General features: G+C 40.2%; 1 pseudogene across 1 annotated transcript in view; it reads left to right on the forward strand.

Moving 5' to 3' along the window:
* Window positions 1-5,584: 5,584 nt before the first annotated feature.
* Window positions 5,585-25,708, forward strand: part of LOC104594595 (increased DNA methylation 1-like) — a 38,275-nt pseudogene continuing 18,151 nt past the window's right edge. The window contains exons 1-14 of the transcript XR_016082851.1: window positions 5,585-6,040; window positions 6,128-6,196; window positions 6,290-6,494; window positions 7,968-8,062; window positions 8,834-8,902; window positions 9,027-9,108; window positions 9,208-9,267; window positions 9,357-9,409; window positions 9,495-9,664; window positions 11,997-12,081; window positions 23,129-23,236; window positions 24,605-24,662; window positions 24,752-24,808; window positions 24,880-25,125. The product of XR_016082851.1 is annotated as an increased DNA methylation 1-like (transcript). The remainder of the gene's footprint in view (window positions 6,041-6,127; window positions 6,197-6,289; window positions 6,495-7,967; window positions 8,063-8,833; window positions 8,903-9,026; window positions 9,109-9,207; window positions 9,268-9,356; window positions 9,410-9,494; window positions 9,665-11,996; window positions 12,082-23,128; window positions 23,237-24,604; window positions 24,663-24,751; window positions 24,809-24,879; window positions 25,126-25,708) is intronic.

A 25,708-nucleotide genomic window follows, 5' to 3' on the forward strand; every position in this document is an offset into this window, starting at 1 on the left:
TACATCTGTTACCATTGCTGTGCGTATTTTCCGGTGACGCTGCATGTAGAGAATATAAAGGCGTTTGAATCCAAACGAGCTTATGGTATCCATTTATTCATTCAATTGTCAATATATGATGTTTCAGTTCTTTTTGGCCTGCCCGACGGTCCTGGATCCTGGACCAAGACTAGGTTACGCTGATTTTGTTCATGACGGACTCTATCCAATCTGGGCTAATACGGAGCTGACCTATCAACTTTTGCGATTGGAACACTGTTGAACCAGAGGGGGAGGAGGGGGGTTTCCTATCAGCCGGAGTTGAACCAGCACTAGAAGGGGGTGGGAGGGGAAGATATCTCACGTGTAAATTGTTGCACGTAAGATTGAGGTCACATGAAAATGGGACAATTGTCACCAAGTGATTGGGTTAGTAGGAAAGGCAGCAGAATGGGGTTAGTAGGAAATCCGGATTGGTACTACTACACCAAGGTCCATCACATCGATGCTGAAGTCTATCGAATTCTGATGTTTGATTGAGGCTTCACAGTTTGCTCTAACGTTAACGGATTCCTTGATGTCAAGAGGTGCTGGGCTTGGGTGGATTCAGTCAGTCAATATAACCTCTTCTCTGCTTGTACGTCCAGTCCTGCAAAGGACTAAATCAATTCAAAGGTACCGAGACAAGGATCCGAACAGTAACGAATTGTGTCATTCCTCTACAAGTTTCATTGATTCGGAGACCACTTTATTCTGTGCAATCCCTTGCTATGCAAAATTCCAAACTTTGACAGTTGCTGACACACAAGCGTTGGAGGGGATTTTCATTCTGACATAACTGCACCACCTAACATGAATTCATCCTATATGTGGCTTCATTCATTCGTTAAGTTAAAGCGTTGGAGGAGATTCTTCTGTTCTCCATCAACTACCTCCAGGCTCCAGCGACAAATTCAATGTGGTTGTAAAGAGATGAGTGGCAGCAACAAGAGGGACTTTGTATAAGGGAAATAGAGAAGAGTTAGGATAAGATAAATTCAATGTGGTTGATTGATAAAAAAATTAGATGACACACAGAGGAGTTTTTTTTTTTTTTTTTTGTATTTTTACATGCCACTTTTTAAGTTTTAACCTGATCTTCAACCCAGTCCAAACTTACATTTTTTGGGTTTTCTTCAGGCTAACTTGGCCTAAGCTGCTGCACCCTATGCTTTAGTTAGCAAAATATAATTATTAGAAGTTTCTACTTTTTTTTTTTTTTGAACAAAGGCCTTAAAGTGCAGAGAGCTAAGCCAGATTCATTTACTACTGCTCAAAAATACAATCAGATGAAAGATATCAAGTAGGAAAGCTGGAGGAGAACTCCAGGTATGAACATGGAAAATAGTAAGAGCATGTTTGGCTATCACATGGGCAGTCTTGTTTCCATGTTTGGAAATCCAATGAACTGAGCAATGAGGGAGTGATGACATTATGAGTTTGCATTCAGAAATCAAGGACTTGATACACCAAGGAACAGGGCTTTGTAACAAGTTGAGAGTCTCCCTCTAAAATGGTAGAATGAACACCACTTTCAAGGGCAAGTCGAACAGCAGCTAGAGCAGCTTGGGCTTCCACTTCCACAGGAGAGCAAATAGGAATTTTAATAGCCCTTCCAACACGGAAATCCCCCAAAGAATAATAATTAATAGTAATTTATAATAATTAATAAAATTATTTATTAATAGTAATTTACTATATTCATTAATAAAAATTAATAATAATTTATAATAATTAATAAAATTATTTATTATTTTAAACGACACAATGAATGAATCACATCCGAGCAAATGACACCGTGAATGTAGTACATGAAGCAACGAATGAATAGGCTGAAGATTTGCCGGAGGTAACCACAACCACAAAGACATAGCAAATTGGTTGGATGCAAGATCATAAGTCGAGTGGCGGATAATCAGTCCAACGATCAGTCAGCGACAGCTAAAAAACCTGTGAATGTGCTTACTAACGGCCAAATCACCAATCTGCTTTGAATGCGCTTATAAAGGGTCTGCTATACCAAGATTGTTTGAATGGCACTCCTACGTAGGTGTATATTATAAAAAAACTGAACTGAACCAGAAAAATACAGTCAGGCTGTGTTTGGTTTGAAAGAAAAAATAGGAAAAGGAAGGAAAAAGAAGGGAAAGGAAAAGAAACATTTACAAAACTTGTATAGATTTTTCTACCTTTTATTTCCTTTCCCTACCTTTTCCTTTAAACCAAACATAGCCTTAAAGAAAAAAAAGATTGATTTAGTATCTTTGAAAAAACTGAAACATCAGTTTGGCTTTCGATTAACCTAGAAAAACTGATTGGTATAGGGAATTGTAAAAACCAGTAACATCAATTCAGTTCACGCCTACATATTGGCTATTGCCGATATCAAGCATCAACTACTACATCACAATTGCACTTCAGGTGGCCTTTCATTGATGGGCTTCCAGGTTATCTGTTGCAGAATAGTTTAACCTGAGTTCGCATGGGTGCCCCACAGTGTGAGACTGGATCTGCTCCTCATAGAGGGCGCCTCACACGCACATCCTACCATACATTGGGAACATCTTTCGTATTTTTATGTTATTATTCACAGGAGATGTTTTCAATGCACGGTGGATATGTATGTGAGGCGCTCAAGTGTGAGGAGCAGATCCTGTCTCCCACAGAGTGTGTCCCACACGTGTCCCACCACATAATCTAGTTGTGTATTGAAAAATCTTCGCATTGCAAGTATAGGGATGTTCCCAATGCATGCTGAGATTGTACATATGGGGCATGTTCTATGGATGCACCTCATAGACGCCCCACATGCACATCTCAGCTGCACATGGTTGGAATGTGTTGTGGGGCGCCAATATGATCTATGTTTAATCCTATGTCCCAAGTCTCAACATGCTTCAAAGTTTCAACATACTTTTTGTGAAACATCTCACCATGGGATGAGATCCACCACCATCTTTACCTATAAAAAAAGATCACCCATAAGATTGGGACCCATTGTGTCTTCAGACACAGATCATATTGAAACTTGTGAGTTGAGATTTGCTCCTCACACTTATCCCACAGTGTATTGGAAACATCTCCCCATGAATAATAAATATAAGTATTGGAGATGTTCTGTCTTTCAAAAAAAAGTATGGGAGATGTTCTTAATGTGGGGTCAGGACACGAAGTAAGATCAGTGTAAGGAGTAGATTTGGAGTCAAAACTTGTTGGAACAGTTCGACATTTTTTTCCCGCAAGCAGATCATGTTCATTTAACTCTCATCTAATTCAGTCATTTAGAATTTCAGTATCCACCTGCATCATGTTGTCTGATTGGCTCAAATGGAATTAGGATTCCTCTGCCATTGTCAATAAAATATGTTCAAATACCCTTTCCAACATGATGTGATACCGCACATCCTAATATCCTATCATGAGATTGGACCCATCATGTATGAGATGTGTGGTGTCAGATCACATTTCACATTGGAAGGGCATTGGAATGAGATCAGATTGGCATCCCACAGCACCTCCCACCTATGTATTGGAACATCTCCCCATGACAAGTATGGGAGATGTTCACCACACACACTGAAATGTGTATGTGGGGCACCAATCTCATCTTTGTTGGAATGTATTTTGTTTGTAGGAGATCTCAATTAAGGCTGATTATGGCCCGGGCTTAACACCAAATCCAATGATAAGGACTTTAAGCTAGGCCTGGACCCAGGCCCGTCCAGCCTGCACCCCAGGCCTAAAGCCTAAGCCTGGCCCTACACAGGCCAAGACTGGGCTTACAGGCTTTATGGGCGTAACAAGTAAAGACTTTAAGCCCATGAAATCAAATAATAAATTTTAATTTATTGAACATTTTAAATTAAATAATAGGTAAATGTAATACATACAAAAACAAATAGACAATCCAAAGTTAAATTGGGCTTAGCTATGTTTTAGACATATGGCACAAAAAACAACGTATGACCATCATTTAATTGTTAGACTTGAATTGGCTTGAATTATCTATCCCTTTATAGAGGAAGGCAAGGCCTTCATTCTCAATCTTGAACAATGTGGGACTTGTAACAACACTAAATAATTAATGCAACTATTGAGTGTTTTTCCAAAGTCCCTATTACTTAGGGAATGAGAAGGAAGGCAAAGCCTTCACCTATATAAAGCTTTGCTTATGAGGGCAATTCATAAATATTTATTTATATGCTAAAATAAAGTTAATAAACTATAAAACTTTTATATTTAATATACATATTGTGGGTTGGGTCGGCCCTATATTTCCGGGCTTGGGCCTGGGCTATACACAAAATTCTGGGTCAAGCCTGGAAATTTGCGGGCTGGGCCAGGCCGGACCAAGAATGATTAGCCCTAATCTCAATCCGCTCATATGCTCGACACGTCAGCGGAAATTTTCACACGATAACAATAATCACTGATACGAGATCCCACCAACGCTATACAAATGACATGTCAGCAGCGAATGGATCCACAATAATGGATAACCTGTAAAAACGCCAATTTTAATTTCGTGTACCCTTGAAGAAAAAAACGGAGAAATACACTGTAACCCACTACAAAATTCTGAAATTACAACTTACAGCCCCCCATAGTCTACTACTAGCCCCCTCCCCTATAAATCACATCCTGCCCGGGGATTTGACATCATCCCACGGTTAGGATTCAGAATCTGAAATTATAGACTCCTATAATCTACTAATAACTCCCTATAAACCGTATCCTACTTGTGGATTTAATATCATTCCACTTTCAAGATTCATCCCACCTGTACGGTGGAACTAAAAATTGTGGTGGATTGAACAATCATTCTCCCGAAAAAAAACTTCCCATATTCTCGTTAGTCGTTTCTTCTACACGTCACGTTATGCTTTCGACATTATCTCTCTCGTGTCGGGTTTTAGATTGGGTTATTGCCACTCCTTTGCTTTCTCGTGTTGTTCTGATTTTTAAGGTTTCAAGGGGAGAGTAGAGAGCGTGTTTAATTACTTTTCTTATATTTTCGCCCTTTCTTATTTTTTAGCTGAAGTCTGAATCACGTTAATTCCTTATTTGGATATTCTTTGTTGGTATTTCTCTTTCTAGGGAACGAGTTTTGAATCAAGCTTCAAATATATTGATATGCCGGTAGGGGTATATTGGGCAAATCCATACATATTTTTATTATTATTATTATTTTTTGCAACTGATTCAAGGGGTTGGTTTAACTCTCCTCTACCCTCTAAACCAGTCAAACCTCTGATACACCCATTATAAGAGCATATCGAGGGGTCTCGGAAGGATAAGTATCGTTCTATAAGAGTTGATACATGTTCATACTTTGAATGAAAAGGTGGCGGGATGACGCACGAGAGTTATTCAAGAATTGAATCAAAACGTGATCATCCCCTGCATAAGTACTACTGAACCAGAACCGTTCCCAAGAAGAAGCAAGCCAAAGAGACTCCGGATGTCAATCAGTGCAACGCCCGTTTGAACATTTGCAACTTTACATATACGAAGATATTCTCAATGGAAGGCGGTAAAAACTGCTCGAATGGGTTTTGCCTTGACTGAAGCCGAACTCGAATAAATAAACTGTATAGGTACGAAAATATTCCAGGCTGAATAGGCTGTTCGAACGGGACATGCACTGACCAAAGCCGATGAGGAACATAGTAAAAAGGTTCCTTCTGTATCTATATGTCTCAAGTCATAATGGAAGCTCCAAACCCTGTTTGCTCATCTGGAGTTAGAAGATTAATATTCAAGTTCAGCAAGAGCAAGGAAGATTATAAGTTTATAACAATGGCACTCTCTTTTCAGTGGGTCAGCATATGAGGAAGGCTATGGACAATGACCTCTCTTACAGAGGCAAAAAGAAGAAGTCTGAGAACCTCAATGTGACCCTGTAAGGGTAATAGATTTACAGATGTCTAAGAAGGTTGGTTACGCTACAAACGTGAGAAAGTTGTTATCAACTGGTATTCTCGAAGGAGCTACTGTGAAGTATATTTCATTTGCAAGGGAAGTAAGTTTCTCACCTTGTATGTTATCTACTTATGTTCCATTGCTTTCTTCTTTTACTGACATTCTCGTTGGTCGGGATGCTTATCAGAAAGAGCTTCTTGGAGTTATACAAGGTGGGGGATATTTGTGCGGCTGTCCTTTATGTAACTTCTCCTAAGTAAGTTGGTAATATTTAATTCCCAGTGGTTCTGTCAAGGAAAATTCTTATGGCACTTGCTTTGTTTACAAGACATTCAGATGATCTTTGCAGGTTCGTAATGCCTGAGTTTGAGCAGCATGCTGGTTGCAGAACTAAACATCTTAACATCCTAATGATAACATTTTCCTGGAAAATGGGAAGTCAATTCATGGTATCGTCCAAGAGCTAAGGATCACACCTCTCCACTTGTCGCTAGATGTGATTTATGCAGTTGCCGGTACATCAGTCAATGAGAAGCGCTACCTGGCTTGGAAAGGTGAGGCAACCGTACGAGTTACTTTCTGACTCAATATGTTATACAAAGGGCAGCATACCTGTGTTTGTGATGGAACAAAGGGTTCTATCTTTGATGTGAAGTTGTATGCATGTCTTACCTAGACATCAATCTGGCTTTTTATGTTGGTAGTTCCACTCTCATGCATATCAGGTCAGTTACCCTTTCCAGGGGAAGAGGGAGACAGGAAATGAACTACTGGTCTCTTAATTGGAAATGATTTTGGGTTTCATATATCTTAACAAATATCCTATTCCATCCTTTCCAGAATCTTTCCAAAGAGCAAATGCTCAACAAATTAACGAAAAGACTGAAAGGGAGAAACAAGCTGGGACCCCCTCCTCACGGTTCACTGAAGCGGAATTTTGATGGGAGTACCCAGGGCAACCCGAGGCCCTCTGACCTCTGGGTTGGGAGGCTGGAGAAGTTGACTCTTGCTCTACTCTGGCCCATTAGGTGTTGGGAACTCTATTCGGGTAGAATTGTTAGCTGCAATACAAGGAATACTTCTCATAAAAGAAATGGGTATGGAGCAGCTTCTGGTTGAAGGGGACTCTAAGACAGTGGTGGACTGGTTAAATAATGCAGAGGATATCATGTGGGGCTACAAAAATGAGTTAAAGAAATTCAAGTGGCTGATAAGGAATATGTTGTAACACCACAGTGGGTTGGGAGATCAACTAATGCATTTGCTGACGTCTTGGCAAAACAAGGGACAAATAGGAAAACATTGTTCGGGGTGCAACTGTAGTTTTTGTTTTAACATTCTTGTACTCTTTGATGTAGTTTATGTCTTTTCTGTTTGGAGAGGCGGCACCTTGCATCTCTCTAAGGGGGTTTTCATGTAACCAATCTTTGAATTAATGGAATATGATACTTTATTTATAAAAAAAAAGGCAAACAAAACAAGGAAAACTTGGAAGATTCACTACAAGTTGGAGATCAAGTTTTTGTACAATTGAAGGATGTGGATCAGGTAAGAGAGCTTTCTGAGTTGTCAGTTTAGCCGTTGTTGATGATAGAATGGGACGGGATGGAGAAGTTTCAGAGGTAGGGGAGAGTGAGGATGAACATGTTTTAGATCAAACAAGGCCAGCTGAGATAAAAATGGATCTGAATAAAGTGGTTGGGAGAGAAGTACAGGTTAGCAATTTATTGGGTCTCTACTTTGTGGCTGTGGGAGAAGAGTTTGCCATGAAAGCTTTTCTGGATGTGGAAAAGGGTGAGAAAAGTTGATCAATTTTCGTTTGTATCATTTTTTATCTAACCAAACATTATAGCTGGGACCAACATTGGGTGATGGCCCTTTTTGCATCAAACCAAACATAGCCTTGATGACTTTTGATCCCCAAATTCGCATAGTGGTCTGCATGTTATCTTTTTTTTCCCATTCTTTCTTCCTTTCCTTTTTTTTTTGTCTAGTGACTAACATTCTTTCTGGATTGAAACTTTCAGCTGCCCCAGTCAACACACGAGAAACAACAACTGTGGTTCAAGTTACTATGCACAGAAGTTTCATACCAAGAGTTTGATGAAGCAAAAGGCAAAATGTTAGCAATCTTTTTTAATTCTTCCCCCTCTCCCCCATGTGTTTTTGTCTAATCTTCAAGTTAATGTGCTCATAGAAGTTGATATTGCTTAGGTAGCTGAAATTTAATACTAGTTGCAAAGAAATAGAATATAATAGTAGATTAATAATGAGGAATAGTAAAACATCGAAAGGGAAAGGAAAGAAACACAGTATACAGATAAGAAATTCTTTTGTGGGAGAACCTAAAAAGAAAATAAATATCTAAGAAGATAGGAGACAATAACTGGTAAGTGCTAGCTCATTCCACCATTATGAAAAAAAAATACTATGAAGAAAGAGATAAGTGTTAGTAACATTTTTGGAGAGTAAATATCATCATTCTGAAATTATTTCAACTGTTTTAAGGTCCCCTTTTCCAAGGCTTTTATATAAATCAACGGGCTTGTGAGTGTGCACTCACGAAGGAATTTCTTAAAAATTGGAGTTAGATGATGTTAGGGCAAGGCTTAGATGATGATGAAATGGAAGTTAGGTGATCACTCTTCTTTTGGTACTTCAATGCCTGGGTCATGCCTTTGCTTTGCTAATCAACTGGCTTCTAATCAGTCACCATGATTTTAAATGCATGAGACTCCAACATGAGGAGTTGGTGGCCTAGGTGATGCATTTTCAGTTGAAGTGACTGGATAGTTGCTTCTGGTTCTTGGTTCTTAGAGAAATCTGGAGCTGTCAAGATGATTTCTTTGTCTCTCTTTATCGTTTGAGTTATTGACTTCCTATTTATTGTTAGGACAAATTCCAATATTTGTAACTCAGGTACACAACAGAAGAATACCACTGAAGCTGCGGGCAAGAAGAGGTAGGTATAACATTCTGGTTTTCTATAACCAGAATAAAAAAGATCAGAACCACATTATTGAGTAATAGTGCACCTTTTAGCTATGATTGAATGGGTTTAGCAGTTTATTGTTTTCTGTTCACAGGGACAATGATCTACATCAGTTATCTTTCTTGCCAAATGGGCTTCCAGATGGAGCAGACTTAGCTTACTATTCCAAGGGACAGGTGTTGGTTTAGTCTATTTTTATGTTGCTGACTGGTTCTTGGTGTGAATAATTCTTGTTGAAAATACACACATCTGAGATGTCCCTATATGTTCTGCAGAGATTGCTTGAGGGCTATAAACAGGGAAATGGTATAGTGTGTAGTTGTTGTAATAATGAGGTAAGATCATATCATTTTATTGATTTCATCCAAGAATTTTTGTTTCAAGAAGATGAACTCACCTTTTTTATATATTTTTCTGTGGACAGATTAGCCCCTCGCAGTTTGAAGCTCATGCTGGATGGGCAACTAGGCGTCAACTGTGAGTACCTATGAAATACTGTCATTACCTGTTAATGGTCAATACATGTTTTTCTTTATTTTTAACATTTTTCTGTTCTTTGCAGCTACCGTCACATCTATACATCTAGTGAATTTTCACTCCACGATGTATCCATGTCATTAGCAAATGGACAAAATTTGCTGCTAGTGACAGTGATGATATATGTACAGTATGTGGAGATGGGGGGGGGGGGAATTGATGCTTTGTGATGGATGTCCTCAGCCTTTCATACAGGTGTATATATTGTGGCAAAATGATGTTTCTGTGGATTTGTCCTGTTTCAGGTTATATAAGTGGATTGTTTCTTTTTTTCTTCTTTTTGGTACAGTTTGAATGTTAGCATTACCTTTTTTATGTTCTCATGCCATACTAAAGGAAAATAGGAAAACAAATACCATTACTTGGTGTAAAGGTAAAATATTGGGCTGGCAAGTTTGAGAACATGGGTTTGAGTCTGTGAGTGGTCACTCTGTGCAACAAAAAAAAAGAGCCAAATGTTAGGACTCTGTCCAGTCTATCCCTCCCAAGGCCCCAGATTGCTGGGACCAACATTGGGTAATGACCTTTTTTATGACTAGTTTAAGAAATCTATTTTTTGTATAAATCATTAAATTAGAAGTTAAGAGAATGAAGAAAACAATGGAAATAGATATTTTACTGGAAAATCTCAGTAAACAAAAAAAAAAAAACAAGAGGCACCTTAGCTTGAAATTAGGCAAAGGAATACAACAACAATAAACAACTTTAAGATGTTTTGGTTATATGCCATGGGTATGCTTCTCCAAAATCTGTCTGAAAATAAAAAGATTTTCTTCTTGATCAATTTTATGTGATTTGGTGCAATGTGCCATGGCTGTACCATTTGTACATCATTCTTAATATACCATAAGGTGATCACCTAGCATGTCTTATTGCCTAGGTATTTACTTGTTGCCTAGGAATTTGCTCAGATTACTAGGAAGATGTGGTATATTGTCTATCAGATGGTTTTTGGTGTTAACCCTGGAAAAATGCCTTATACATAAGCAGTGCATTGTGGTACCTGAGCTGCACATTGTGTCATAGTTTTCACCCTTCTGTTTTTTTTTATTTATTTATTAAAAACACTGCTTCGTTGATATGGTGAAAATTTACTTTCTTTTCATGTTTCTTGTAGTCTTCTTGCTACTAGGTTTCTTATTTTGGCCTTTGATGCCCTTTCAATAGGGCAATACCATTAATTCATTAACGTTTATCAATCACAAATGGAAAAAGATTAGTCTTCCATCAGTATTTGCATTGCGCGATGCCTAAATTTAACTTAAAAGAATCAAAGACTTTTTTTTTAAGATACAGGATAGCCCAAGGAAGAAGACTGAATGTATTAACAAATTGAATAAAATGTGTTAAGCAAATCAAGCTCAGATACACCCTGACAAAACACACAAGTTTCACTAAGATATTCTGGAGGAAGAGGTGATTCATTTTTACAGAATCAAAAGTAGGAAAACCTGAAACTGGCAGTTCATATTTATACAATTTAATCCCCATAAAAAAGTTGTTTTGTGGGGTATCATCCCAGTTACTGAGAAAAAGTTGTGTAAACATTCCCTTCAAAACTTACAGGTCTTGGGTCAGTGAAATTGCAATTCTTCTTCTGTTTTTATAAGTTAATGAATTCATTAATATCAAAAATTTTCAAACATTACAAGCATCCCTTGGAGAGGCATGAGATGCAACCTCTCCCAACAAAGATAGCACTTTACAACTTACAACTGAGCCCAATACAATAAATCCCTATTCACCTCCAGCGCCTTTTAAAACACTGCTAGATGCATAACTAACTTCCAGCATTTAAGCATGAAGTGGTCATTGTCAGACACAGAGTCACATTTTTATACTTGTCAACCCAAGAGTTTGCCATTGCATCAAGCAACAGCCCCTACAAACCAACCAAGAGCTGCCACTGTCAAATAGATGATTGGTTGATCACATCTGTTTTAATGCTTCGGTCCTTGTGTTACAGTCCTAGGTTAAAGAGAAAGAAGGAAAAGAAAGAGAGGAGGAGAAGAAGAGAGAAAGGAAAATAATGATCTGGACTGGAGAAAGTTCTCACCCAGATGACCTCAACCTTATATAGATTTGCTATAGATTACAAAGACTATTACGCCCCTACTTAAGTGTGGGAACATGTAACTTAAAGCAAGACAGAATAGACAAAACACAACTTAATAAATAAGAGTTAAAAGACTAAAGTGACCTTGTTTAGCCAGCTCTAAAAACATCCAACCCTGATCCATGATTTAGCTTTCTTCTATTTCTGTATATTAGGCATTGACTGTTGAATATGGTTTAGTTTGTATCCATTGTTTTACTATTTTTGTGATTTAAGTAGATAATATGCAGGTAGACAGTTTTCAAATGTCATGTGTCCTTTTGTTTTTGCAATTTTGGATAGATATTTCACTTGGTAATGATGCTTTGTTATATTTTGTTTTAATGCTTAATATATAGGCTCTATTTATGCTTATGTAATATTATAATTCATCTCTTTTGCCAACTCATCTTTCTTTGCTTCCACTTGCAGCTTGTTTGGAATTACAGTGTGTACCAGAAGGTGACTGGCATTGTCCACATTGTAAGGATTGTGAATAAACCCTAGTTGATTCTAGGTCAAAGTAGAGAAGAAGGAAGAAGAAATAAAAGAGAAAGAAGAAGAAGAGTGTTCGGCCAGACTAGAAGAGAGAATGTGAAAAATCGCTCTCCTAGCCGACCCACTTGAATTTTATTCATAAAACTTGGAGTTACAAGAAAAACAGTTTTGTCCCTCATATAAGATGGGACACATAACTTAAACTCAGATACAATAGACCTTTCACTTTCAAGAAGATAAACCAGAATGACCAAAATACCCCTGACTCGAGCATTCTAACACTCTCCCTAAAGCTGGAGAGTATATATCATATAGTCCCAGCTTGTTACAAATGTAATCTATTCTTCCCCGAGACAATCCCTTTGTGAAGAGATCTGCCCACTGATTTCCTGAGCTCACGTGAGATGTAGTTATTACCCCACTTATCACTTTCTCTCTCACAAAGTGACAATCCACCTCAATATGTTTAGTTCTTTCATGGAAGACGGGATTGGATGAGATGTGAACAACAGCTTGGTTATCATAGTATAGTTTCATGGGTTTGTCAATTGAGAACCCCATCTCCTGTAGTAAGTTCTTCAGCCATACTAGTTCACATGTGGTATGGGCCATAGCCCTGTACTCTGCTTCTGCACTACTTCTTGCCACCACTGTTTGTTTCTTGCTCTTCCAAGTTACAAGATTGCCACCCAGGAAGGTACAATACCTTGTGGTTGACCTCCTGTCTGATATAGAATCAGCCCAGTCAGTATCTGTGTACCCTACTATCTCAAGAGTTCCCCCCTTTTGGTATAACAAACCACAACCTGGAGAGCACCCTTTAGGTACCTAACAATTCTCAAAACAGCTTCCCAGTGAGGAACCCGGGGATGTTGCATAAATTGTCTCACCACACTTACAGCAAATGATATATCTGGTCGGGTAATGGTCAGATAGTTCAACTTTCCCACCAACCTTCTGTATCTTCCAGGATCATCAAACTCTTCACCTGCATCCACACTTAACTTGGCATTGAGTTCCATAGGAGTCTCTACTGGTTTAGCACCTAACAACCCAGTTTCTTCAAGTAGATCAAGAACATATTTTCTCCGACATAGGTTGATCCCCTGTTTTGACCTCGCAACCTCAATTCCTAGGAAATACTTTAGCTTCCCCAGATCTTTCGTATTGAAGTGGTCCTGTAAGAATTTTTTCAGCCTGTCAATGCCATTGTTGTCACTTCCAGTTATGACAATATCATCCACATACACGACTAGCAAGATTGTCCCATCCTTTGAGTTATAGCTGAACACAGAATGATCAACCTGACACTGTTTCATCCCAAAGGCCTTCACCACTTCACTGAACCTGCCAAACCATGCACGTGGAGATTGTTTCAGTCCATAGATTGCCTTTTTGAGCCTGCACACCTTACCAGCCTCCCCCTGAGCAACAAACCCTGGCGGTTGCTCCATATACACCTCCTCAACAAGATCACCATGTAGGAAGGCATTTTTTATGTCAAGTTGCACGAGAGGCCAATCATACATAACAGCTAATGAGATCAACACCCGAATTGAACCAATTTTAGCCACAGGAGAGAATGTCTCCATATAGTCCACACCATATAACTGAGAATAGCCCTTGGCCACTAACCGTGCCTTCAATCGTTCCACACTGCCATCAGGAAGATGCTTCACTGTATAGATCCATTTACACCCAACAGTGTGCTTACCAGGAGAAAGGGTGGTGAGTTCCCACGTGTGATTATGTTGTAAAGCAGAGAGTTCTTCTTCTATGGCTTGCCGCCACCCTAGGGAGGTAAGGGCTTCCTGTACAGTCTTGGGAATGGGAACCGATGAGAGTAATGATATAAACTTGCAATGAGAAATAGAAAGGTGAGCAGTGGAAACATAGTCTGAAATGGGATGAGAAGTACAAGTACGTTTACCTTTTCGCAAAGCAATAGGAAGATCAAGATCTGAGGGAGAAGGAGCAGTAGCAAGATTTGTCGACAGGTGCTGAAGTGGAGGAGGGGCCGAAGCACTTCTGCGGGTATACACTTGAGTAATTGGCAGCCTCTCTGTAGTAACAGGCATATGATGTGCATCTGCAGTAGGAATGGGAGCTACGGGGAGAGGGTTCATAATCGGTACAGGAAGAGGAACCACAGAGGGAGAAGAAGAGACCCCGACATCTGAGAAAAATGGAACTGATTCAAAGAAGGTGACATCAGAGCACACAAACGATTTATGAAATTTTGGGTTATAACACTTATACCCTTTTTGAGTCCTCAAGTAGCCAAGAAAATACACTTCGTAGCTCGAGCATCTAGCTTTTCTACTCCAGGCCCCAAGTGTTGAACAAAACAAACACAGCCAAAGACTCTTGGTGTGAGAGGAAATGGAGACAAAGTGGGAAACAACACGGAGAAAGGGGATTGGCTTCCAAGGATTGACATGGGCATCCGATTTATCAAAAAACAGGATGTAAGAACAGCATCACTCCAAAAATGCTTTGGGACATGCATATTGATCATCAAGGACCAAGCAGTTTTAAGAAGATGTCTATTTTTCCGTTCAGCTACACCATTTTGTTGTGGGGTGTAGGCACAAGAAGTTTGATGACTTATTCCATGATGTTCTAGGTATTGCTGAAATGGTGAAGAGATGTATTTTTTGGCATTATCAGAGCGAAGTATTCACTACGGTCTTTCATAAGATAGATCCATGTCATCCTTGAAAAGTCATCAACAAAGGTTACAAAGTACTTAAACCCATTGTATAACACAATTTTAACTGAACCCCATACATCAGAATGAACTAAATCAAAAGGACTTGAGACATGACTCTCAATTCTTGGACTAAATGAGACTCGATGATGTTTTCCCAACTGACATGACTCACGATCTAATGATGAAAGATGACTCAAAGAAGGAACTAGCAGCTTCAAAGCCTTGAGAGAGGGATGATCGAGTCTACAGTGCCATTAGAGAGGAGTAAGAAACAACTGAAAAGCCACTGGGGGGCCACCACCATCAAGGTAATACAAACCACCTGCTTCATCCCCTCTACCAATCTTCTTCCCCGTCTTGAGATCCTGAAACACACAAGAAGAGGGATAGAAGGTTACAGAACAATTAAGAGACTTGGTTAATCTGCTAACATACATAAAGTTAAACGGGAACTTAGGAACATATAAAACAGATGCTAAAGACAAGGAGGAGAAATCAACATCACTGTTTTTATTGTAGCTACAGTAGTCCGAACCAATAAGGAGAAGAAGAAAGAGAAGAAGAAGAAGATGAAAGAATTGTCGAACCTGATAGCTAAACCCTATCAGTCGACCTCTTAATAGTGATTAGGCTTCTAATTAAATGTACAAGGACTAAACTGTCCCTACTTAAGTATGGGACAGAGAACCTTTAATAAGACTGCCACATAAGCTCATAACTTAACCAAGGTGAGTTGACTAATCTACCCTTATTCGGATAACTCTAACACTCCCCCTCAAGCTAGAGAATATATGCCATATAATCCCAGCTTATTACATATATAGTTCACTCTCCCAGAGCTTAAGGCTTTTGTAAACAAATCTGCCCACTGATCACCTGAGCTTACATGTTTTGTGCTTATCTCTCCAGTAAGAACCTTCTCCCTCACAAAGTGGCAATCAATCTCTATGTGCTTTCTTCTCTCATGAAAAACAGGGTTGGATGAGATATGGAGCGCAGCTTGATTGTCACAGTACAACTTCATAGGTTTATCCATGTGGAACCCGATTTCTTGTAGGAGATTCCTCAACCACACTAATTCACATGTAGTGTGTGCCATGGCTCTGTACTCGGCTTCAGCACTGCTTCTAGCCACAACCGTCTGCTTTTTACTCTTCCACGTCTCAAGATTTCCTCCAAGAAATGTGTAGTAACCTGTAGTAGATCTTCTATCAGACACAGAGCCCGCTTAATCTGCATCCGTGTACCCAACTACTTCAAGTTTTCCTCCTGGTTTATACAATAGCCCACGGCCCGGAGCTCCCTTCAAATATCTTACAATTCTAAGAACTGCATCCCAGTGAGATATACGAGGGTTCTGCATAAATTGGCTCACCACACTGACTGCAAAGGAGATGTCTGGTCTCGTGATAGTCAAATAGTTCAGCTTCCCCACTAGTCGTCTATACCTTCCAGGATCATCAAATATTTCCCCTGTATCACTGCTCAACTTAACATTTGGTTCCATAGGAGTCTCAGCCGGTTTTGCACCTAACAGTCCTGTTTCGTCCAATAGATCGAGAACATATTTTCTTTGGCACAGGTTTACACCTTGTCTTGATCTAGCAACTTCTATACCCAAGAAATACTTCAATGTCCCAAGGTCTTTTGTTTGAAAATGATTTTGCAGAAAGACCTTGAGTTTGTCGATCCCCAATTTGTCACTGCCAGTTATGACAATATCATCCACATAGACCACTAATAAAATCTTTCCAGCTTCTGAGTCATAGCTGAACACTGAGTGATCAACCTGGCATTGTTTCATTCCAAAATTCTTCACCACTTCACTAAACTTCCCGAACCAAGCATGAGGCGATTGTTTCAACCCATAAATTGCCTTTTTCAGTCTGCACACCTTACCAGCCTCCCCCTGAGCAACAAACCCAAGTGGTTGCTCCATATATACCTCCTCTATAAGGTCACCATGAAGGAAGGCATTTTTTATGTCAAGTTGAAATAAGGGCCAATCATACATAACTGCTAGGGAAATTAACACACGGACAGAGCTAATCTTAGCCACTGGAGAGAAGGTCTCCATATAGTCCACTCCATACAACTGTGAATACCCTTTAGCAAAAAGTCTGGCTTTCAGACGCTCCACACTACCATCTGGCAAGTATTTAACAGTATACACCCATTTACAACCCACAACATGCTTACCAGGAGGAAGAGTAGTGAGCTCCCACGTGTGAGTATGCTGAAGAGCATAGAGTTCCTCCTCCATTGCCTACCTCCACCCAGGTGAACTAAGAGCCTCTTGGACATTGTTAGGTATGGAAATAGATGACAATAGTGAAACAAATTGGCGATGTGAGGCGGAAAGGCGAGATACTGAAACAAAATTGGAAATGGGATGGAGAGTAGAACTACGTTTACCTTTCCATAAGGCAATGGGTAGGTCAAGTCCTGAAGGTTCAGCAACAGGAGCAACAACAGGATCCGCGGACAAGGTAGAAGCTGGAGGAGGGGCCGGTGTCGTTCGACGTGTATACACTTACCGAATTGGTGGTCGTTCAGTAGGGATCTGCACTGGATGAGGTGACGAGTCAACTCCAACAGGAACACCCGGAACGGGATCACTGACCAAAAGAGGAAGAGGAAGTAAAGGTGGAGACGAAGATACTTCAGTTCTTGAGAAGAAGGGAACAGACTCAAAAAAGGTGACATCAGGACAGACATAGCACTTCCGAGTAATGGGATTGTAACACTTGTACCCTTTTTGAGTCCGAGAGTAGCCAAGAAAGACACACTTAATGGAGCGTGCATCCAACTTGTCTATTCCAGGACTCAGATTGTGAACAAAGCACACACAGCCAAAGATACGAGGTGTTAATGGAAAGGGAGACAAGGTGGGGAACAAGGTAGAGAAGGGAGACCGACCATGAAGAATAAAGGAGGGCATCCGATTAATGAGGAAACACGCAGTAAGTACAACATCACTCCAAAACCGTTTAGGAACACTCATATGATGAAGAATAGACTGAGCTGTTTCAAGGAGATGACGGTTCTTCCGTTCGGCCACCCCATTTTGTTGAGGAGTGGATGCACAAGAAGTTTGATGAATGATGCCATGCTGTTCTAAATACTGTTGAAAGGAAGTTAGAAAATATTTACGACCATTATCTGAACGAAGAACTTTGATTGGAACACCAAATTGTGTACGTATTTCAGCATGGAATTTTTGAAAAATGGAAAATAATTCACTCCTTTCTTTCATTAAATAAATCCATGTAATTCTTGAATAATCATCAATAAAAGTGACAAAATACTTGTAACCATTATAAGACTATTTTGATCGGGCCCCAAACATCTGAATGAACCAAAGCAAAAGGACTCAACATACGACTTTCAACTCTAGGACTGAAGGAAACACGACGATGTTTCCCAAACTGACATGACTCACACTGTAACACTGACAAATGACTCAAAGACGGAACTAGTATCTTGAGTGCCTTGAGAGAAGGATGTCCCAGTCGACAATGCCACTGTAGAGGAGTGAGTGATGTCTGAAGTGCAACTGACGATCCACCACTGTCAAGGTAATACAATCCACCAGCTTCATGCCCCCCACCAATCTTCTTCCCCGTCCTGAGATCCTGAAAAACACAAGAGGAAGGGAAAAAAGTAACAGAGCAGTTAAGAGTCTTGGTTAATTTACTAACAGACATAAGATTGAATGGAAACTTAGGGACATAGAGAACAGATGATAAAGAAAGAGAAGCCATGTCAACATTGCCAACACCACAGATGGGAGAGGAGGAACCATTGGCAAGGGTAACAGTTTGAGATGTGGAAGTTTTAGAGAGAGAAGAGAACACACCTGGAGTCCCGGTCATGTGATCAGAGGCTCCAGAGTCAATAATCCAATGAGAGGTTTTAGATGACAGGCAAGCTATACCTGAGTGGGCAAGAGTAGCAATAGTGTGCTGTGAAGTGGACTGAAGGAACCGCTCATACTCATCACGCGGTACACTCACCATCTCCCTTCCGAAAACAGATGTAGATGTGGAAGGAGTTAGGTCTGCCTGTTGATTATCACTGACATCAACCCCACCAGCAACAGCATGATTGACCCATTTAGAGGGAGGGCGGCCATGAAGATCATAACAGAAATTTACGGAATGTCCTTCCTTGCCACATTGGGTACACTTCCTTGTAGAGCTGCCTTTTTCTTTGCCACGACCTCCCCCTGAGTCACAACCACTACCACGACCAAATATGGAACCACCAAGACCTCCTCGGGAGGCATGTCCTCCCCCTTTCGTACCACGTCCACCTCCTCTGGTTGTCACAAAAGCTGATCTATCAGACTGTGTGGGATTCTTTGTCTGTCCCAAAGAAATCCTGTGAAGCCAAGCAAACACTTCCTCAAGTGTAGGAAGGGTAGAGCCCCCCAATATTTGGGCCCTAACTGGTTCATACTCTGATTTCAACCCCACTAAGAACCTTGTGACATCTAGTTGTTCCCTCTGTTGTTGCTGAACCTTAACATCTGGAGTGAGAGGATGATAGACATTGAGTTCATTTCTGAGGTTCTTCATACTGGCATAGTACTCTTCTAGGGTTTTATTTCCTTGTTGCAGACCAAAGTACTCCTGATAGAGCTGATATACCCTTGTAGTATTATCTTGCCCAGAATACAGTTTCTTGGCATGTTCCCATATGTCCTTAGCTGTATCTAAGAACATGAAGTTGGCACTTATTTTGGGTTCCATACTGTTCCATAGCCATGTCATGATTTGAGCATCCTCCTGTTCCCAATCATCAAACCCTAGAGAGTCAGCCGGTGGTTTATCTTCTTTCACATGCTTCACTTTTCTCTTTGCCTTGTGAAAAACTTCCACCGACTTGGCCCATGGAACATAGTTCTCACCATTCAGTTTAATTGAGGTCATCTGTACACCTAGATAGTCAGAGGAAACCACCACACTAGGTTTCTGATCACTACAGCCATCTCCCATTGCTGCCATGATACTCTTTCAATGCTGCCTCTAATCTGAATTCCCAATCACCAACTAAGTGCTGCTGTCAAGAGTTTGATGTTCCAGAACCTACGGCAGTCCCTAAACACAATGATAGATACACACGCCTTTGTTCTTAACCACACCACTACTGATTTCACAAAAAAAAAACACAAACTACACCGACATTAATTCAGCACTTACTAACCACATGCAAGCTCTCTTACAACTACTCAACAGAGTTTGTGCATCACAAGCACCACCACACAGCCATAGCTGTCACACACAATACAGACCTGCTTTAACGCTTTTAAGAGGGCATCACAAGACCAACAAAAACTCAACTAGTACCATTGCATTACACCTTGCACCATTCGGCCACCTACAGTAGCAGCCCTTACACCATTTGGTCACTGTAAACACAGCCTGTTCTTGGAATTTTTCCAAGAACCAGGGCAACAACCAACCTAGTTCTCTAGGTTCTGATCAGTCCTCTCAAGTTCTTGAAGATTTTCAACCCAGAAATACCAACAGCACACAGAGGAGAGATAACCAACCTTCGTTTGAGAGCTTCAGCCAACCATTCACTGCTGAAGTTGTTTTCTTAGGAAAGGAGGTTCTGTGCACCAGAAAAAAGAAGAGCTGTGATGTTTCAGGCTTGGGACGAACCACTTTTCTCCATTGACAGCCCAGAGAAGAAAAGGAGAGAACTGAAGCACGAATTGAAGTTGTCACGAACTGAAACAGGTCACGATCTGAAGTTGTCACGCTCTGATGCCATGTTTCTACTGTAGCTACAGTAGTCCGAACCAGTAAGGATAAGAAGAAAGAGAAGGAGAAGAAGAAGAAGATGAAAGAACTGTCGAACCTGATAGCTAAACCCTATCAGTCGACCTCTTAATAGTGATTAGGCTTCTAATTAAATGTACAAGGACTAAACTGCCCCTACTTAAGTATGGGACAGAGAACCTCTAATAAGACTGCCACATAAGCTCATAACTTAACCAAGGTGAGTTGACTAATCTACCCTTATTCGGCTAACTCTAACAATCACCAACACCACAAATAGGAGATGTAGAGCCATTAGCAAGAGTAACTGACTGAGATGTGGAGGAGCGAGAAAGGGAAGAAAATACTTCAAGAGTCCCAGACATATGGTCTGAGGCTCCAGAATCAATGATCCAGGGTGAGGCTTTGGAAGCTAAGCAAGTCATACCTGAATGGGCAAGTGTAGTTGTGTTCTGCTGAGATGTTTGAAGGAACTGCTCATATACTGCCCGTGGTACACTCACCATTTCCTGCCCGGAAGCACAAGCGGGTGTGGAGGGGGTTGAGGCTGTTTGCTGGCTTTCAGTAATTGTGCTACTACTCTTAGATGTAGCATGGTTAGCCCAAGTGTTGAGTGGACCATGCAAATCATAGCAGAAATTAACTGTGTGCCCCTCTAAGCCACAATGTGTACATTTTCTCTGAGCATTACTCCTTCCTCTTCCACGGCCTCCCCCTGACTCTCGGCCTCCAGTCCGGCCACTAGCCCGGTTAAACATGTGTCCACCACGGTTGCTTGGAGGGCCACTGCTGCCACCACCACTTCTATTTCCACGGCCTCTCCCTTTAGTCACTACCAAACCAGATCTATCAGAGAAGGAAGAATGTTCCACCGGCTCAATGGATGTCCTTTTAAGATGGGCAAAAACTTCTTCAAGTGAAGGGAGAGCTGATCCCCCCAATATCTGTGCTCTGATAGGCTCATACTCAACCTTCAAGCCCACAAGAAACCTAGTCACATCAAGTTGTTCACGTTGCTTTTGTTGGATCTGGACATCTGATGTTAGAGGGTGATACACATTTAGCTCATTGTGGATGTTCCTCAAACTTGCATAATACTCCTCTAAGCTTTGACTTCCCTGCTTCAAATTGAAGTACTCTTGGTATAACTGATATACCCTAGTTGTGTTGTCTTGTCCAGAGTACAATTTTTTAGCATGATCCCAGATCTCTTTGGTTGTATCTAGGAACATGAAGTTCACACTAATCTTTGGTTCCATGCTGTTCCAAAGCCATGTCATTATCTGTGCATCATCTTGTTCCCAATCACTCAACACAGGGGAATTAGAGGAAGGTTTCTCCTCCCTCACATGTTTTACTTTCCTCTTGGCCTTCAAGAACACCTCTACAGATTTTGCCCATGGTACATAGTTCTCACCATTCAACTTGATGGATGTCATTTGAACACTTATATAATCTGAAGAAAGCATGATGCTGGTTTTGTTGTCATTCCCATCTACGGAAGAAGCCATCTCAATTATTTCACCTTCAAATATACAACACAACCTCACACTCTTTCACAAGGCTTATCTCACTTATAACACCACCAACCCCAGCTTCTTTAAATACACATTACACACCACACACTAAGGCTGAAATCACTCAGTCTTCACATCAAACACCTGGGCTGCACACTGCAGAACCATTCACCATCAACACACTAAGACTGAAATCATTCAGTCTTCACATCAAATACTTGGACTGCACACTGCAGAACTGATTACACACAAGGTCTAGGACACAACCACCACCACCACCAATCACCACGACACAACCTCCACCAATTTACTGTTGTTGTGAACTTCAGCAGTCGACAACTCTTCTTTCAGCATACATATGAAGAAAAATGCAGAGAAACACGACTGAAATGCATATCAGTCACACCGAGCATCACCACAACCAACTTTTGAAGAAAAAAGAAAACATTCGCAGTCCCTTATTTGGACAAACAACAATAGTGTTCATACCTATCCACATTCAGCCCTCTTCGATACTGAATAGAGGGTTTAGTATACCACTTCAACGACCACCACAGCAACAACCGGAGGCATTCTCACCTCCAGGCCCACAAAACGACAACTCCTTTTCAGCCCCTTATCGAACCTCCACTCAGGTCAGTCGAAAAAGAAGAAGATGACTGTGAAAGTTGGCGGCGAACCCAGAAAGAAAACAGCAACAAGAAAGAAATAAAGATACAACCTTACAACTCTGATACCATGTGAATAAACCCTAGTTGATTCTAGGTCAAAGTAGAGAAGAAGGAAGAAGAAAGAAAAGAGAAAGAAGAAGAAGAGTGTTCGGTCAGACTAGAAGAGAGAATGTGAAAAATTGCTCTCCTAGCCGACCCACATGAATTTTATTCATAAAACTTAGAGTTACAAGAAAGACAGTTTTGTCCCTCATATAAGATGAGACACAACTTAAACTCAGATACAATAGACCTTTCACTTTCAAGAAGATAAACCAGAATGACCAAAATACCCCTGACTCGAGCATTCTAACAAGGATAAAGCCAGGCTTGGTAGAAATACGATTTGTGGTGAATCTGCAAATGGTGTGGGACCAATTACCATAAGGTTGACACGAGTTTTTAAAGCACCAGCAACTGGGATTAGTGGCTGCGTTGTTTGCAGGTAGGCTGCCATGGGTAATTTATCTAACATGATGGAGTAAGGTCATCTATCTAGTATCATGAGTTTGATTGGATGAATCTTGGCTCGTCTATGTCTTAAGTAAAATATATTCTAATCCGGTGGTCCCAATTAGGGGTGTCAATTGGACTGGATTTGGTCCCATCCGATCCAGTCCAATGTTCCAGTCCAATGTGAGTCCATTACAAATGGACCAGGTCCAATCCAAACCAATGAATATTTTGGACCATTTTGGATTGGTCCAATTCAATGTTTGGACCATCCAATCTGTTCAAATTTGTTTTAATTTAGATTAATTCTAACCCAAACCTGGTCCATTGACACCTATGTTCTTATCTTCTATCAATGGACCAGATATTTGCTCAATCCAACCCAATCTAATATAAATTCATTATGGATGGACTGGGTCCGATCCAATCCAATAAATACTTTGGACCATTAAATCAGGACTGGTCCAATTCAATATGTCTTATTGGTCTGACCAATCCGTCCAAATTGATTTTGGTTTAGACTGGGTCCAATCCAAAACAGGTCCATTGACACCCCCAGTCCCAATGATGTTTTTTTATAATAATAAAAAAAGAAATTTCACTAAAAAAAAGGAAAAAAAGATACAATCAGGGGTGATAAGGCATTACCATCTCAGACATACTCCACTTAACAACTTGTATTAACCTTATTGTAATTGTTATGATACAGGAAAGGAAATTCCATGGGTTTTCAAAAAATGAGGTCACAACGTTTCTTAACTGTGAATCTGAAAACCCATGGAATTTCCTTTCCTCTACAAGACTGCCAATGACCAATGTTGTATGGAGCACAGTGCAGGGCAGTCAGGAAACAACATTTCCAAAAAATGAGTGGCAGAAAAATGAATGTTGAGAAGGATGAATGGAAAAGTTAGAATGGATAGGATTGAAAATAACTTAATTGAAGGAACCTAGGAGTAGATAGGTGATAAAATGAGGGAAAGTAAACTAAGATGGTTTTTTTATGTGCAGAGAAGACTACATACAGTACCAGTTGCTACAAGCTGAAGGAGTTAGAAGAGCTAGTGGCAGACCAAAAAGGACATGGGTTGACGTAGTGAGAAATGATTTAAGGTTCCATAATTTAACAAAGGATGTGGCACTGAACATAATAGAATGACAGGACATGATTCATATAGCCAAAACCATATGGTTGGGACAAGGCTTATATGATAATGATGACAACGATAGTTTAGGTAGTTAATATAATTGTGTGGATAAAGAATTGTCTTAGTTAAAAAAAAAAAAACTATTTTTGTAAAGAAGTCCTAATATCTACATTGGCTAATTGATCTACTTTCTTTGGTATTTTCTAATTTAGGGCCCATGATTTCTGTGTGTCAAAATTTGATGAGCGGACTGTTATACTCTGTGACCAAGTATGTTGTCTCCCATTTCTTACTTCTTACTACTATTTTTTTTTTCTTTATGTTTTTTCTTATCATTGGGACATTCTCTTCCTTTTCAGTGTGAGAAGGAGTTCCATGTTGGTTGTCTACGAAATTGTGGATTATGTGATCTAGAAGTCCTGAAACTTCCTACAATATTCACCAGTTGGCTACCAGGATATTCATTTTACTACTTTCTTTATCACAGGAGCTACCCAAGGGCAAATGGTTTTGTTGTGAGGACTGTAGTAGGATCCATTCTGCATTACAGAATTTGGTTCTTAGAGGAGCAGAAATTATTCCAGCACCAGTCTCCCATATAATAAACAAGAAGCTTGAAGAAAAAGGCCTAACTGATGAAGCTGGCAATGATGTGCAATGGCAACTTTTAAGTGGGAAAGTTGCCTCTCCAGACCATCACCCATTGCTTTCCAAGGCTGCTGCAATCTTCCTTGTAAGTCTCTACTGGTACAAAGTGGATTTTCATATCTTTAATCCACTCTTTTGAGTACCATGTAAACTTAAGAATTAAAGTTGCTTGCAATCTATGAACTTTTTGTAGTTATCATGTAATTAAATTATGCTTATGTTAATTATATATGTATTTTTATTAGAACATATTTAATTTTTCATTGTTTATTTAATGTTGTTGCCTAGGCTGGGTTTGGCATGCGCCTACTTCAATATGACCCCGACCCAAAGCCAGATTAAAGCTTACCTGGCCCTATCTTGGTGGGGTCAAGTCAATGAGGGTTTATTACTTAACCCAACCCACTGACATCCCTAGTCTAGGCATTGACTCTCACCTTGCCAGGCCAAAACGCCTAGGCAGCTTAGGTGGCACCCTGCTTCCTTAATGACATTGGATTGAACATCTATTGAATCTTGTGGAAATAAATAGGCAATTACCCAATGTTGGTCCCGGGCTCCCAGCTATTTGGGGTCTTGGATGGGGTGGACTGGACAAGAACCTAACTCTTGGAACTTTTTTGTTTTTGCACAAAGTGGTTGCTCTCAGACTCGAAGTCTTGAACCTG

The sequence above is a fragment of the Nelumbo nucifera genome, chromosome 2 (assembly GCF_055504915.1).
Source record: "Nelumbo nucifera cultivar China Antique chromosome 2, China Antique-T2T, whole genome shotgun sequence".
Classification (NCBI taxonomy): Eukaryota; Viridiplantae; Streptophyta; class Magnoliopsida; order Proteales; family Nelumbonaceae; genus Nelumbo; species Nelumbo nucifera.